Genomic DNA, 12,729 nt, shown 5'->3' on the forward strand with positions numbered 1-12,729 from the left:
GTTTTTTTAATTGTGTTTAGGTCTCTGGTGGTAACAATGTGTTCTTAGAGATAAAATGACCCTATTAGAGCGCATGAACCCGTTCCAGCGCTCGTTTAATACCCTGTTACCTATTCGTTACCTATTCACTTATAATACGTTTGTTGTATGTTGCACCTTTTAGAAAAGGATTTTTAACTGTCTCCATGTCTTTTGTGGTAACAATGTGTTCTTAGAGATGAAATTACCCTATTAGCGCGCATGTAACCGTTCCAGCGCTCGGTAAATACCCTGTTACCTATTCGTTACCTATTCACTTATAATACGTTTGTTGTACGTTGCACATTTCAGAAAAGGATTTTCAATGGTGTCCGTGTCTCTGGTGGTAACAATGTGTTCTTAGAGATGAAATGACCCTATTAGCGCGCATGTACCCGTTCCAGCGCTCGATAAATACCATGTTACCTATTCGTTACCTATTCACTTATAATACGTTTGTTGTACGTTGCACCTTTTAGAAAAGGATTTTTAATTCAGTTCATATCTCTGGTGGTAATAATGTGTTCTTTTAGATGAAATACCCCTATTAGCGCGTATGTACTCGTTCCAGCGCTCAGTTAATACCCTGGTTCTTATTCGTTCCTTATTTGCTTTTAATGCACGAGGTATACGTTGCACCTTGAAATAAATCGTTTTTTAATTGTGTTCATGTCTCTGGTGGTAACAATGTGTTCTTAGAGATGAAATGACCTTATTAGAGCGCATGAACCCGTTCCAGCGCTCGTTTAATACCCTATTACCTATTCGTTACCTATTCGTTACCTATTCACTTATAATACGTTTGTTGTATGTTGCACCTTTTAGAAAAGGATTTTTAATTGTCTCCATGTCTCTTGTGGTAACAATGTGTTCTTAGAGATGAAATTACCCTATTAGCACGCATGTACCCGTTCCAGCGCTCGGTGAATACCCTGTTACCTATTCGTTACCTATTCGTTACCTATTCATTTATAATACTTTTGTTGTATGTTGCACCTTTTAGAAAAGGATTTTTAATTGTCTCCATGTCTCTGGTGGTAACAATGTGTTCTTAGAGATGAAATGACCCTATTAGCGTGCATGTACCCGTTCCAGCGCTCGATAAATACCCTGTTACCTATTCGTAACCTATTCACTTATATTACGTTTGTTGTACGTTGCATCTTTTAGAAAAGGATTTTTAATTCAGTTCATATCTCTGGTGGTAATAATGTGTTCTTTTAGATGAAATACCCCTATTAGCGCATATGTACTCGTTCCAACGCTCAGTTAATACCCTGCTTCTTATTCGTTCCTTATTTGCTTTGAATGCACGAGGTATACGTTGCACCTTGAAATAAATCGTTTTTTAATTGTGTTCATGTCTCTGGTGGAACGGGTACATGAGCGCTAATAGGGTAATTTCATCTCTAAGAACACATTGTTACCACCTGAGACATGGACATAATTGAAAATCCTTTTCTAACAGTTGAAACGTATAAAAAAATGTATTATATGCGAATAGGTAACGAATAGGTAACGAATAGGTAACAGGGTATTAACCGAGCGCTGGAACGGGTACATGCGCGCTAATAGGGTAATTTCATCTCTAAGAACACATTCTTACCACCAGAGACCTGAACACAATTAAAAAACGATTTATTTCAAGGTGCACCGTATACCCCGCGCATTAAAAGCGAATAAGTAACGAATAGGTAACAGGTTATTTACCGAGCGCTGGAACGGGTACATGCGCTCTAATGGGGTCATTTCATCTCTAAGAACACATTGTTACTACCAGACATGAACACAATTAAAACACGATTTATTTCAAGGTGCAGCGTATACCCCGCGCATTAAAAGCGAATAGGTAACGAATAGGTAACAGGTTATTTACCGAGCGCTGGAACGGGTACATGCGCTCTAATGGGGTCATTTCATCTCTAAGAACACATTGTTACCACCTGAGACATGGACATAATTGAAAATCCTTTTCTAACAGGTGAAACGTATAAAAAAATGTATTATAAGCGAATAGGTAACGAAAAGGTAACGAATAGGTAACGAATAGGTAACAGGGTATTAACCGAGCGCTGGAACGGGTACATGCGCGCTAATAGGGTCATTTCATCTCTAAGAACACATTCTTACCACCAGAGACCTGAACACAATTAAAAAACGATTTATTTCAAGGTGCACCGTATTACCCCGCGCATTAAAAGCGAATAAGTAACGAATAGGTAACAGGTTATTTACCGAGCGCTGGAACGGGTACATGCGCTCTAATGGGGTCATTTCATCTCTAAGAACACATTGTTACCACCAGACATGAACACAATTAAAACACGATTTATTTCAATGTGCAGCGTATACCCCGCGCATTAAAAGGGAATATGTAACGAATAGGTAACAGGTTATTTACCGAGCGCTGGAACGGGTACATGTGCTCTAATGGGGTCATTTCATCTCTAAGAACACATTGTTACCACCTGAGACATGGACATAATTGAAAATCCTTTTCTAACAGGTTAAACGTATAAAAAAATGTATTATAAGCGAATAGGTAACAGGGTATTAACCGAGCGCTGGAACGGGTACATGCGCGCTAATAGGGTAATTTCATCTCTAAGAACACATTCTTACCACCAGAGACCTGAACACAATTAAAAAACGATTTATTTCAAGGTGCACCGTATACCCCGCGCATTAAAAGCGAATAAGTAACGAATAGGTAACAGGTTATTTACCGAGCTCTGGAACGGGTACATGCGCTCTAATGGGGTCATTTCATCTCTAAGAACACATTGTTACCACCTGAGACATGGACATAATTGAAAATCCTTTTCTAACAGGTGAAACGTATAAAAAAATGTATTATAAGCGAATAGGTAACGAATAGGTAACGAATAGGTAACAGGGTATTTACCGAGCGCTGGAACGGGTACATGCGCGCTAATAGGGTCATTTCATCTCTAAGAACACATTCTTACCACCAGAGACCTGAACACAATTAAAAAACGATTTATTTCAAGGTGCACCGTATACCCCGCGCATTAAAAGCGAATAAGTAACGAATAGGTAACAGGTTATTTACCGAGCGCTGGAACGGGTACATGCGCTCTAATGGGGTCATTTCATCTCTAAGAACACATTGTTACCACCAGACATGAACACAATTAAAACACGATTTATTTCAATGTGCAGCGTATACCCCGCGCATTAAAAGGGAATAGGTAACAGGTTATTTACCGAGCGCTGGAACGGGTACATGCTCTCTAATGGGGTCATTTCATCTCTAAGAACACATTGTTACCACCTGAGACATGGACATAATTGAAAATCCTTTTCTAACAGGTGAAACGTATAAAAAAATGTATTATAAGCGAATAGGTAACAGGGTATTAACCGAGCGCTGGAACGGGTACATGCGCGCTAATAGGGTAATTTCATCTCTAAGAACACATTCTTACCACCAGAGACCTGAACACAATTAAAAAACGATTTATTTCAAGGTGCACCGTATACCCCGCGCATTAAAAGCGAATAAGTAACGAATAGGTAACAGGTTATTTACCGAGCGCTGGAAACGGGTACATGCGCTCTAATGGGGTCATTTCATCTCTAAGAACACATTGTTACCACCTGAGACATGAACACAATTAAAACACGATTTATTTCAAGTTGCAGCGTATACCCCGCGCATTAAAAGCGAATAGGTAACGAATAAGTAACAAGATTATTTACCGAGCACTGGAACGGGTACATGAGCGCTAATAGGGTTATTTCATCTCTAAGAACACATTGTTACCACCTGAGACATGGACATAATTGAAAATCCTTTTCTAACAGGTGAAACGTATAAAAAAATGTATTATAAGCGAATAGGTAACGAATAGGTAACGAATGGATAACAGGGTATTAACCGAGCGCTGGAACGGGTACATGTGCGCTAATAGGGTCATTTCATCTCTAAGAACACATTCTTACCACCAGAGACCTGAACACAATTAAAAAACGATTTATTTCAAGGTGCACCGTATACCCCGCGCATTAAAAGCGAATAGGTAATGAATAGGTAACAGGTTATTTACCGAGCGCTGGAACGGGTACATGCGCTCTAATGGGGTCATTTCATCTCTAAGAACACATTGTTACCACCTGAGACATGGACATAATTGAAAATCCTTTTCTAACAGGTGCAACGTATAAAAAAATGTATTATAAGCGAATAGGTAACGAATAGGTAACGAATAGGTAACAGGGTATTAACCGAGCGCTGGAACGGGTACATGCGCGCTAATAGGGTAATTTCATCTCTAAGAACACATTCTTACCACCAGAGACCTGAACACAATTAAAAAACGATTTATTTCAAGGTGCACCGTATACCCCGCGCATTAAAAGCGAATAAGTAACGAATAGGTAACAGGTTATTTACCGAGCGCTGGAACGGGTACATGCGCTCTAATGGGGTCATTTCATCTCTAAGAACACATTGTTACCATCAGAGATATGAAATTAATTGAAAATCCTTTTCTAAAAGGTGCAACGTACAACAAACTTTTTAAAAGCGAATTAGTAACGAATATTTAACAGGGTATTATCCGACCGCTTGAACGGATACAAATGCACTTATAGAGTTATATCACCTCTAAGAGCCCAAATCTTCCACCAGAGACAACAAAACAATTGAAAATCATGTTTTAAAAGGTGCAACGTAAGATACACGTATTATAAGCGAATTATAAGCGAGTGATGGAACGAATTAAACAAGGTAATAGCATGCTCCGAAACGATGTACACCCTGCTTACATGTTTAACTCTACCACATTATGTAAGTATGTGCCTGTCCCTAGACAAGAGCCTGAAATTAAGTAGTTATCGTTTGTTTTTGTGTTACATATTTCCGTTTATTTTTTTGTATATGAAATACGGCCGTCAGTTTTGTTGTTTGAATTGTATGAGGTTGTCATGTCTGGGCCTTTTATAGGTGACTACACGGTTTGGGCTATGCTCATTGTTGAAGGCCGTACAGTGAACTATAGTTGATAATTTCTGTGTCATTTTGGTCTAATGTGGAGTGTTGTCTCATTGGCAATCATACCACATCTTCGTTTTTACGCAAGCGCTAACACGGTGATTTCATCCCGTCGAACCAAGATCCATCTTCAAACATACGGACATAAAGCAGTTAAAAGGTAGAACGTATAAAAAACAAGTAAGAAACAAATGCGTATCGAACATGAAGTAAAAGGATCGGTTGAGCACAAACACATATAAATAGGTCATAAAAAGATCATTTTACCTCAACCAATTCAGAACTATTACCATATGTAAGACTATTAACAACTAGATTTGTAATTGCTAGCAATAACGGAAGGCACCCCTTCCCCCTATTACCAGGTGAGCGACAGCCATTTTGACAATTCCAAAGTCAAAGAGAGCATCTACAGATGTCTAGTAACATTTTTGCAAAGTTTCATTAAGTTTGAACATTTTGAATTTTTGATATTTTTGCTGTTTCCATGGTTACGGCGGCCATTTTGAAAATTCTAACTTCAAAATCCAACTCTGCCTATGCCAGTTACCATTCCTGTAAAGTTTCATCCAGTTTGCGGAAAATTCTTATTTTTGAAATTTTTTACCTTTTTGCATTGTTTCCATGGTAAGACCTATTTTGGAAATTCCAACTCCAATGTTGCTCATCATTACTGTGAAGTTTCATGAAGTTTTGAGCATTTTTAGAATTTTGAAAATTTTGGTGTAGTTTCCATGGCAACATAGTAGTTCCAATGATCGCCAAAATCATCCAACACCTGTATATAGTGGGCACCTACATTGTTTTAAAATATGATGATTCTGAGTTGAAGCATATCCAAACAGTTCACCAAAAGCCAAAAGCTCATTTTTTTCACAATTGTGCCGTTTCCATGGTAACGGCAGCCATATTAAACTATTCCATGCCATAATTAAAAAGGGGGAAGGATATTAAAAATCAAATAAGTAACGAATAGGTAACGAATAGGGAATAAGGAATAGGTAACGAATAGGTAACGAATAGGGAATAGGGAATAGGTAACGAATAGGCAACGAATAGGGAATAGGGAATAGGTAACGAATAGGGAATAGGGAATAGGTAACGAATAGGTAACGAATAGGGAATAGGGAATAGGTAACGAATAGGCAACGAATAGGGAATAGGGAATAGGTAACCAACTTGACGCCCATCTTATTACCCTCCTTGCCAATCTCTGTATGTTAATCAAGATACTAGGCATACAATTTCTGTGGTATCTTTTATTTCAAGTTCGATGGGTCAGATGCTTGCAACATAGTCAGTCAACTTTAAAATTATTCAGTTAAAAACATCAGCTGTATAGCCAAACGTGAAGTCAAAGAATAAGAGCCTGCTTCTCTTTTATATTCTTTATGAGAAGCTCCGGTATGAAGTTTGCCTGATAAGAGACAAGAAGAGGAACATGGTAATTTCCCGTAAGAAAGCCGATTGTTTGTTGAAAAAAAAAAACGATTGCAGAACGCCATAAATATGCGGTAAAAAAATCGAACATCTTAATAAACTTAGTTTCAGATAACTTTAATATGCAAAAGTGTGTGTATTGGATATACATCTCCCAATTTATTGGGTATTAAAGAGCTTGAACCTACTACTCAGACTCAGTAAAACCTCACCAGTGTCTGAGCAGAAAGTTGATGAACCAAGGGTATGTCAAAGAGCGTCTCGTCCTTTTTCTAAAACAGTTTTTTTTGTGATATTCATTTGACGTAATGCGGTACTTATACATCCCGTCATTGTGTTATTGTGCTATGGAAACTGTTTGTAATATTGTCTCTCATTTTTGTTTGTGTGATTTGTCTATGTCTTTTTGTGTTTATTTGTTACATATTTGTTTGTCTTTTAGTGATTAAGATTATAGCATAATGTTGACTGTTGTACCCCTAGTTTGACGTTTAAACTTTTGTGTCTGTTTGTTTTGTTTGTACATTGCTTTCTATATAATGGCCTTTTATACGACTAGCATACAAGTGAGAGGTTTATCTAGCTATAAAATCAGGTAAAATCAACCATTTTCTACATAAAATGCCTGTAACAAGTCAGGAACATGCCAACTGTTATCCATTCGTTTGATGTCTTTGAGCTTTTAATATTGCCAAGGGGCTTCCGTTTTGAATTTTCCTCGGAGGTCTGTATTTTTGTGATTTTACTTATTACAAAGAATGATGTGTTCCTTCATTAATCAAGATATTCGTTTCTACGGTGTCCATTCTTTTAAACGAAAAATTGTCATCAAATTTCATCTTTTTAGACAAAATTCATTTGAACTAAAGTATATATTTTTATAAATGAGAATAGTTAATGTTAGAAACTAAAATTTACTGGTAATTTCCTAAAAGAAGCCAGAAAAGCTAGTCCAAAAAATATTTTTGCTAATGAAACAAAATATGAAATCGGGAAAAAGGATAATGTTGAATATTACATGCCCACCAAACTGGAAAATGACTTGTCAACGAATATTGCACATGATAGGTAAAAGAAAGAAACAAGTCAAACAACAATGACAATGTTTTCAATTGTAGATAGCAGAACTGGCAAACGTAACAAAAAAACTTGTGGCAAAAGACCAACCACATACATGTACTAAGTATAATATAGACTAATTTGTTTGATCTAGATCAAGTCAGAGACCATTTCTATGATAATTATACCTATAAGAAATCAATTAACGATTTCCGTCTTTTGCATTTTCTAAAAGATTTTGCCTTTCTGATAATTTTTGCTGTTTAAAGTTTCTTTTTTCTTTTTCAATATTTTTCATGATCTTTTATATATATATTTAGACCCTTCTACAACGAAATTTGTTTTACATGCATACGTATAAAAATTGCGGTTTTTATCCAACGCAATCATAGGTTTGAACGTAGTTTTCAATTTAGACTCGTTACATATATATCTTATTTTTGCCGTTTTATCAACATTGTTGTATAAGCGGCAGGTTTAACTAGCCATAAAACCAGGTTAAATTCCCTATTTTCTATATAAGAAAATGCCTGTATCAAGTCAGGAATAAATATGCCAGTTGTTATCCATTCGTTTGATGTGTTTGAGATTTTGATTTTGCCATTTGATTAGGTAGTTCAGTATTTTTGTGAATTTACATTTTTCTATGTATGTTGGAGTTGTTGCAGTTCAGTGTTTCTGTTGTTCCGTTGTTTTTCTCTTATAGTTGGTGTGTTTCCCTCGGTTTTGGCTAACGACCCGGGTTTATTTTCGTTTAATCGATTTATGACTATTTAACAGAGGTGTTCTACTGTTTCCTTTATAGATGTACATTTGATATGCATCTTTAGAACTGTACATCAATATTACTTGTACTAAAGTAGCTGTGTAGCTCTAGAAACAGCTGGCGGCAAGTTAAAACTCAGCAAGAAAAACATAAACATTTAATAAACTATGTTTTCATTCATTTCATACATATTAAATTAAAAATATCATATATGTTTAAATGAAATAAGTCAAATTGAATGTTAAAATTCAATCTGTCCATGCACACGTATCCAAAAGCTAGAAAGATTCTAAAATGGTGGACTGCATCAATTCAGTGAGATATCCATATGCATATTGATTTGTGTATTGTAATTTTTACATTGCTAAAAAAAATGTTTTAGAACAATCTTGGTCCACCAAAATAGCTATACTAAAAACTCTGAAATACCAGCAACAACTTGTCTGCGTATACACAAATCCACGCTAAGACAAAGAAGAAAAAACCAAGCAGAATTATCTGTAGCGCTGATTTAACATAATCCATTTTACCTAAAATGAAATGAACAAAAATGTAACATACAAGTAGTATTGAATTAAAGTGTCTTATTTTGTCCATTGCTTAGTTTAAACCTATCTTATTTCCTAAAAAATACCAAAAGGGAAAGCGGTAAGAAATTTTATTAAACAATCTTTTTCTTCTGAATGAATATGAAAACACGGTTGTCGCCCTTCCTATGCGGTTTATTCTGTCGATGCACCCAGTCTCGCTCCTTTTGAATTCCCTCGGGTTTTTTCCTCACTTTGATATGCTTGTTCAAACTCCGAAAAGTTAACCGATTAGTGCTAACAAAACGCCTTGCTGCGATAGGGGTTCTGAAGCTTAATCTTAGAGAAGTTCTAGATGTTGTCATTGTATAAATATTTCCCGGTAGAAATTAACATTTTGTGCAGCAGTCAACCCGTTATAATACATTCGATTTCATTTATTTAATTATTTTCGGTTTCGACTTGTTTTTCACATTTATTTTGTCGCTATGTTGGTCGCTTCGTTGAAATGTTTGTCATTATCTCTATTGTGTTCCTTCCTTTCTATCAATTATATATTAAATGTTTCCTTGCTCTTGTCTCTTAGATCTATACATATAATCAGTATAGATCTTTCATAACAGATAATAAAATGTCAATGTATTAATTTATGAAGTAGCACATGGGACTATTACATGTATTTGTCACAGGTTACATGTACAATGTCAAGACATACTAAATCAACAACCTATTTAGGTACAGGAATATTATAATAACCCATTTTTTTATAATTGGTATAAAATTTAATTACTTTTTTCCGCGTTGAAATAAATATTTGAGCAGCAGTTAACTCGTTGTAATACGAATGAATAAATATTAGAGACAAACGAAATGCCAAAAGTAATGAAATAGGGGATGCGTATACATCGAAAAGTTATTTGTTGCTCTTTATAGTGAAATGTCTAGTCAAGTGTATAGAAAAACTTTTTAAACTCTAAAGTAAGTTTACTTTTAAGGCACATGTAGCACTCTATATACAAATAGTGTGTTGAAAAAAAATGTAACAATAACTCTACCTGTATTTATATATACATGTTGTAAACGTCAAAATATAATGATACATTATACAATGAAAATTTGTCTTTGTAAATTTACTCACGTAATAAGCATGTCAAATTCTAATCCAGAATCTATCTTCTCCATATGCAACCTATGTAAAATATAAAATGTAAATTATAACACTTATTGATCAAGTCAGGATATTTGATGCGCTAGCGTAATAATATATTTCACATATTATTCTTGCTTAAATGATGTATAAAATATTCACACATGAACAATTTTAAATCCATTCTTTATAATATGAACATAGACAAGTTTATAGTGCATCCCATAAAGAGATCGAACATACAACGTACCTGGTGGAAACATAAGCAAAATAAGATATTTGATATAAATGACATAATATACATGTATTATATATTAGAACGATTAGATGGAAAATTGAATAAAAATGTTTACTCACGATTGATTCAATGATAAAATGCCTTTATTCCATTAAATATTGACTAAAAGGAATCAACTATATACAAACAACAGGTGCGTCGTCTAGTTTTATCTTGTTGTTGACGTGGTCCAAAATGAATTTTATACTTTTATCTGCAAAATTTTAAGTCCGTTTCAGTGTAATCAAACTTTAGGCATTAAGTACAACCGATCTTTTGATAGTAATCTTCCAGTTAAAAGTTGCGAGTTTGTTTTCTCCGTGACAACGCATCCAACACGAATTATTTAAATTTATATGATTATAATTATCATGACTAGGTACAGAATTGCGTATTTTTAAAGCTTTAACGCTTGACTTTAATATTGTGTTTTATCAGTATGCAGTTATAAGTTATTGTATTGAGTTTTGAGTTTAGGAACTTTCTGTAGCATGACTTCAAACAAACTTCTTTTATAAGATATTGTATAGGCTTTTCGATGCGATATAGACGTTACGCGACATTAAGCAATTTATAATAATACAATGTAATTAAAATTTTAAAAAAATCAATTGTATTTCGAACAAATGGTATATAATATGTAATTTATATTTCATCGTAAGAGTGTATTACGAAAACGCATTAAATGTTGTAATTCTCCCTAAGAATTTTAATCGTTCGGACATTAATATGTCTGTGAGAGGATTTGATTATGAAAGAAAGGAGTTACAATCGAATTTTAACATGTATCACAAGTCCAATCTTTACGCCAATTTATTTTAACAGTTTGAAATGTAAATGAGAACACTGTCAAACAGTTATATAGTTTTAGGAGAACACTGAACAGTTATATATTATAGTTTGAGGAGAATACTGAACAGTTATATAGTTTGAGCAATAAATCATGTCATATGATACATGTAGAACGTAATTCATAAAGTTGACATAATTTTTGAGACCTTTTAACCAAACAAATTATAACTCACGGCCTACAACCGGTTAAAAGTAAGATAAAAATTATATTACAAATTTTATGGAATAATATATTTTAGGACACATTAAAACTAAACCTAATTGACGGGAACACCCTTTTTTCAAATAGCATACACCTATATTAGTACTTAAGTACAATTACAGATGACAGTAATGTTACTATATATTTTTGTGTTTGTTAGAAATTTTAACCCTGTTAAAAATAATCAAAATATATGTATCTTAAAGTAAAAGTGAAATCTAAACATACCTGAATTGCGTCAAACATCTATATCTACCTGTAAAATTGTCAACAATATACTTACACGTGTATATTCTAAAACATCCGTAATAACTCAGGCATGTCAAAAACGTTACACACAGCACTCTATTGTTCTGTCATTTAACGGTAACAAATCTTGTGGCAATCAACCAAAAAATATGTAAATACTGTTACATACAGAGGGAGTTCCTCATCAACTTATTTATAACCTTTGGCTTATGTAAACACCTGAGGTAAACACACAAAAAACGGATGTTGATAAATAAAGTAAAAAAAAACCCAGTAAAAACTAGAATATTATATCAGATGTCTTAAATATTATTTAAATAAAGAAGTGGGACTGGGTGACATGATGATTATATACCATTACAGCTTGAAGATAGTACTACATAACAAGGAGGAAAGAAAGTGTTATTTATGCAATTTAGACATTGAAGATGAATATTCCATTACATTAATATTATATTGTTCAAATAAATTTATAGATTAAAATTTTAACTAAAGGCCAAACAGTATTATACTATTTTCTGAAATAATGTCGTCTACAAATAGGAATATATACGAATTATAAACAAACCGGGTAATAAGTCTAAGTAATAAGTCGTTAAAGGTCATGTATTCTTGAAAAGGGGACGGGTCAATTACGAAAAAAGGGAACATATCTATCATCTTAAGTTCGATGACTGATGGATGCGTTCAACATGGTAACCAAATATTGAATTATTTAGTGAGAGAACATCATCTGTATAAGATTAAATTATTATAGAGACAATCAAGGATTTTTATAGTCTTACTTTACAAATCATTGAGACAATCAAATTTTAATGTCATAAAACAGCAGTAATCATTGAAGCGATGTATAACTTTGAAAACACAAAAACATGCACACGATCATTTATCTTTAACAACAAAAGTTCTTGCTGCTGTTTATATCAGTAAGATCGCAAATTTTGAGCGGATCAGTCTGTTCAGTATTTAACTGTTATCTGGGTTCTTCAATAACAGACAAACATACCTCACATAGTTTTGAAACATGTTAATCCATTTTAGATGAACAAACTAATTTTTAATAATAAAAAAAAAACCTATAATATTGTAGCGAGATCTAATAAGTCCACGGCCGGAAAGCATGCATCTCTTGCATGTACGCATGTATCACCCTCCTCGTGCATTGGGTTACGGGG

At 34.3% G+C, this 12,729-nt stretch overlaps 1 long non-coding RNA gene across 2 annotated transcripts; it reads right to left on the bottom strand.

Moving 5' to 3' along the window:
• Positions 1 to 8,443: 8,443 nt before the first annotated feature.
• On the bottom strand, positions 8,444 to 11,808 carry LOC139519015 (uncharacterized). 2 transcript variants are annotated; one of them, XR_011663501.1, is made up of 4 exons: positions 11,589 to 11,808; positions 10,332 to 10,465; positions 9,966 to 10,016; positions 8,444 to 8,830 (listed from the first exon to the last, which is right to left on the bottom strand). It is a non-coding gene; the product is annotated as an uncharacterized lncRNA (long non-coding RNA). The 2 variants fall into 2 exon arrangements; XR_011663500.1 differs by having other exon boundaries at positions 11,534 to 11,611.
• Between the last annotated feature and the right edge of the window lie 921 nt (positions 11,809 to 12,729).

Source organism: Mytilus edulis, chromosome 4, assembly GCF_963676685.1.
Source record: "Mytilus edulis chromosome 4, xbMytEdul2.2, whole genome shotgun sequence".
Classification (NCBI taxonomy): domain Eukaryota; kingdom Metazoa; phylum Mollusca; class Bivalvia; order Mytilida; family Mytilidae; genus Mytilus; species Mytilus edulis.